This window comes from Alosa pseudoharengus, unplaced genomic scaffold (assembly GCF_046254945.1).
Source record: "Alosa pseudoharengus isolate Yale_2024_CS ecotype anadromous, Long Island Sound unplaced genomic scaffold, YU_APseudo_1.1 YU_APseudo_1.1_scf_15, whole genome shotgun sequence".
NCBI lineage: Eukaryota > Metazoa > Chordata > Actinopteri > Clupeiformes > Clupeidae > Alosa > Alosa pseudoharengus.
The window spans coordinates 34,064,505-34,069,504 of NW_027468620.1; the positions used below are offsets into that span (position 1 = coordinate 34,064,505).

At 39.9% G+C, this 5,000-nt stretch overlaps 1 protein-coding gene across 6 annotated transcripts in view; it reads right to left on the reverse strand.

Annotated features, from left to right (window-relative positions):
• wdfy4 (WDFY family member 4) overlaps positions 1-5,000 on the reverse strand; it is a 106,272-nt gene that overhangs the window by 16,799 nt on the left and 84,473 nt on the right. The gene's annotated exons all lie outside the window — the stretch shown is intronic.

Below are 5,000 nucleotides of genomic sequence, written 5' to 3' on the forward strand. Positions count from 1 at the left end.
GTGGGTAGGCACTAGGACCCTGTAGCCTGAGCCTACATTGTGTCTGAACCCTGGGCGGGACTTAAGCTGTGATTGACAGCTGTGACAGCCCAGTGTTCCACTGGCATTCTGTCTGGAATCCTCTGCTTGTCAGTGACATCATCTGGGTTGCATTGTTGGTTGCATGGCAACCAGGCCACTGAGTATTCCAAACTCCAAGCCAGAGCAGTAAAGGTGATAGCACACACACACACACACACATTTCTACAAGTCAGCAACAGAGGGGAGAGGCTTCATCATTTTCATCTACACCGTAAGTGTGTGATGTGTGTGTGTGTGTGTGTGTGTGTGTGTGTGTGTGTGTGTGTGTGTGTGTGTGTGTGTGTTTAAATGTATTGATAAGAGTAGACCACAGTGCCATCTGCAGGCTGCTTGACATGACTTCATAAGCATTTGGGGACATTGGGATGAGTTAGCTGGACAGATCTCACAGTTTCTAGAATACATCTAAGGAAAATTGTATGTTTTACAACTGCTTCTAGAATAAATCTAAATTAAGGACACATTGTACATATGTTTATAGCTATTTATAGAATCTATATCACAGTTTTTCTCCATTGGTTTGGCTCATTTCTTGAAACAGAAATTACATTCTCAAAACACTTAGATCATTTGGCAAAACGATCTTACAGTTCAGCACAACACCATAGTTCACTTGCAAAAGCTCATATCTCTCCCAAAGCCTTTCACTAATGCTTCAAAACTAAATTCCTTTCCCACATAAAGAGTCAGTGCCACGAGATCCTTCTCAAGTGCTTTGGCTCATTTCTTGAAACAGACCGGACGTTCTCCACACTCTTGGTGCTTTTGCCAAAATAACCTGGATGGTTCAGCACAACACCATGGTTCACCTGCAAAAGCTCATATCTCTCCAAAAACAGTTCACTCATGTGTCAAAACTACATTTCTGCATGCAAATGCATCGTCCCTTTGGCATTGTGTAACTTAAGCACTGCAAGTCAAAATGTTTAGATGTTTTGTCACTATGGCAGAGGACAATTGAAATATCCCTCATGTCCACCTGTCAGTCTTCTTAGCCCAGTCCTTCATCGACAATGGTTACTGCACTTGTTTTTTGTCTAGCTAACAGAATATAATTGTGTTTAAAACGGGAAAAAATAGGATTTTACGGTAAGAGTAGAGAAATGAGAAACTGCTTTTTTGATGTGCACAATGACGTGAAAATTGAACAGGTAGTTTTGAGAATTTCAATTCTGATCTGAGAAATGTACCAAAGTAACTGAGAAAAACTGTACAAAGAAAAAATAGTGCAATATAGTGCTATATAAACCCATAAACAAATAAGCAAAAAAGGAAAATTATATATAGCCTACAGTGCTGTAAAAAAAGAAATATATATATATATTCACTTGGAAATTGTGCTATATGGAGGCTACCTGTACTTAATCATTTGCAAAGATATACTGAGACATTGAGACATGTACTAAGACATTTGCAATTTGATGAAATGAATGAGAAATTCAATTCTGTTGGATTTATAATTCTAATTGCGAAATAGTTTGTAGGTTTGTCCATGTTATTTTTGAGAATGTAATTTCTGTTTCAAGAACTGAGCCAAACCAATGGAGAAAAACTCTAAAAAGAAATAATACACATGATTAAAACTATTAGTAGCTGGTTTATAGAATCTAAATGAAGAAGAAATTGTAGATCTTCTGTACATATGTTTGAAATGGTTTATAAACTAGATCTAAAATCATGGAGAAATTGCACACATTAAAAATTTGTACACGTTTAAACAGTTTACAGAATAAATGTAAACTCAAGAAAAATTATACATATCTTTAAAATATTTATGGATGTAAACCAAATGAGAAATTGTGGGTCTTCATACGTTTAACGTGTTAATAGAGTAGAATTCAACCGAGAAAAAAAATCAGAAAGACATTTAGAATTCTTATGGAATAATAAAGTCAATAAATTGCACATATAGTGGTTAAAATGTGTTTCCTTATGTCCAGGCAGGGAGCTTTGTACACACCTTCATATGCAGCCTGTGTGTGCTCTCAATCAAAAGCCTAAACACGCACACACACACACACACACACACACACACACACACACGCGCACACACACACACGCACACACACAGACACACACATTATTTTTCTGTTCCCCTCAAACACACACACACAACACATCAACAACTCAGCTAAACCAAAACACACTGCACAGGCTGAAACAGAGATATGCCCAACCTCCCCTGCTGTGGGGCTCTCTGGTAATCACCCGCTAGCCTCCACTGAAATGCAGACCTTGGAGAAACATAAACAACCAGCTCAACAATGCCCAGCCATGTCCACTGGACAAGATAAGATGGGTGCTGCTAAAATGACTCAAAGTCAATCACTGGCGTCAAACTCCCTGGAATCTCAACAAACAAATGGATGTGATGAGCATGAGGAGATAGCACCTATCAAAGCTGCTGAGAGGCTATCAGAAAGGAAGGGTCATGTTGTAACACCAGTACCAATACCCCTCCCCACCTCCGTCGTCTCCTTGTCACCACAAAGACACAACAACATGGAATACACTACTGGAATACATGCTGAAAGCGGAGCATCTGCAACAAACTTCCCAGAACCTCAGCAGGCAGATGGAGACTCTGGATCAATTTTCAACCCCAACCTCCTTGATTTCCCATCACCACCCACACCCAATCACGTCCCCACCCAATCAAACTCCCCAGGCCACACAAACCCCCCTAATCTCCCTTCACCATCCCCACCCCGTCATCCCACCACCCACTCAAACTCCACAGGATCCCCTGAATACCCATCACCATCCCCACCCAAGCACATGATGTTCCCTGCAAGAATGGAGAGACTGCTACCAGTAGCCATGCAGAGCTTTACTAGCCCAAGATCATTAGCACCAAAGAAGCGAAGGGCACCTCCACCTCCTCGCCCTCCCCCTCCCCGTTTAGAAGGATCTCTTAAGCAGCAGCAACCTCTTAGTTCATTTTCTCAGCCGGCATATAGCATGGAATGTGCAGTGGAAAATACAGATGGCAGCAGCAGGGGACAATTATATGATGACTGTACTGCATGATATTCTCAGGGTCCCTGCAATATAAATGGTACTGACAGTAGTTTTGAGAACATGCCGGGACCCAGTAAGCCCATGACATTCTCTATTCCTGTATTGACAAGAAATAGAACACAAATGCATCGAGCTTATAGGGTAAACCAGTCCAATCTCCTACCCGTACCACATCAACCTCAGATTTCCCCCATGGATCATATTTCCCCAACACTTACAGCAAAACTAGCACTCCTAAATATCAGATCTCTTTCAAACAAATCATTCTTAATTTATGATCTAATTTGCACACACAACCTTGATTTTTTACTTTTAACTGAGACATGGTTAGATCAAGCAAACAGTGCTGCTACTCTCATCGAATCAGCTCCCCCAAATTTCAGTTTTTTGAGTGCTACCAGAGCAAATAAAAGAGGTGGGGGGATAGCCACAATTTTCAAGACATCTTTTCAGTGCAATCAGTCGTCATTCGGTGACTTTACTTCATTTGAATATCTGTGTGCATGCATTAAGTCTTCTCCTCAGATTTTATTACTGACAATTTACTGGCCTCCAAAACATTCAGCTAAAGTTTTTCTTGAAGAGCTAGGTGAACTGCTATCAGTTGTTTGCATAGAGTTTGACTGTCTTATTATATCAGGGGATCTAAACTTGCATGTGGATAATCCTGAAAACAATTATGCTAAGGAATTCATTGCACTAATCGATACTTTCTCCCTAACACAGCATGTACAGGGGCCAACACACTCTCTCGGCCATACCCTCGACCTTGTTATCACAAAGGGTCTCGATGTCTCTACAGCTGTTAAAGACCTGGCCTTATCTGATCATTTCTGCGTGTTCTTTGATGTGTCTATGTCCCCACACACCCAAAACAAAGCTATGATGGTAAAAAGGAGAATCATAAATGATCAGACAAGTGCTCTCTTTGAGCAAGCACTTTCACTAAAGTCAAGTCAACTGTCAGACTCTGAAGACTTATTTGATTACTTTAATGCAAAAATGGCAAACATTATGGATGACATTGCTCCATTACAATTCAAGAAAGTTAAGGACAAACAGAAAGCACCATGGAGGCAAAATCCAGCAGTTAAACTTCTAAAAAGAGAGTGTAGGAAGACTGAAAGAAAATGGCGTAAATACAAACTTCAGATCCACTATGAAATCCATAAAGAGATGCTCCGCACATATAACTCTGAAATATGCAAAGCAAGACAGTCTTTCTTTTCTAACATTATCAATAGAAGTTCAAATAACACTCGTATTCTATTTTCAACTGTTGATAAGTTAACAAATCCCCCCTCACAATTAGCGCCTGAACTTCTCTCAACTAATAAATGCAATGAGTTTTCATCTTTTTTTAAAGGTAAAATTGACAAAATCAGACTCAACATATCTGCTCAATTACAAATTCAACAACCTGAACTTCCAGCAACAAACAGAGGGAAACTAAACTTGATGTCAGAGTTCAGCTTGATAGACTACGAAACACTTGAAAAAACGGTACAGAATCTCAGCTCTTCCACATGTGTCTTAGACACTCTGCCTACCAATTTCTTCAAAACTGTTTTTCACCTCATAGCGGCGGATGTCCTTCAAATTGTAAATGTATCACTGCTGTCTGGCACTTTTCCTAAGTCACTGAAAACAGCTGTTGTAAAGCCACTTCTCAAGAAGAATAACCTGGATGCCTCCATGCTAAACAATTACAGGCCCATATCCAATCTACCTTTTATTGGCAAAATTATTGAAAAAGTAGTCTTTAATCAATTAACCACCTTCCTAACATCAAATGGGTATTTTGATTACTTTCAGTCTGGTTTTCGGGCAAATCACAGCACTGAAACAGCTCTCATTAAAGTTTCCAATGACATACGCCTAAACACAGATTCAGGTAA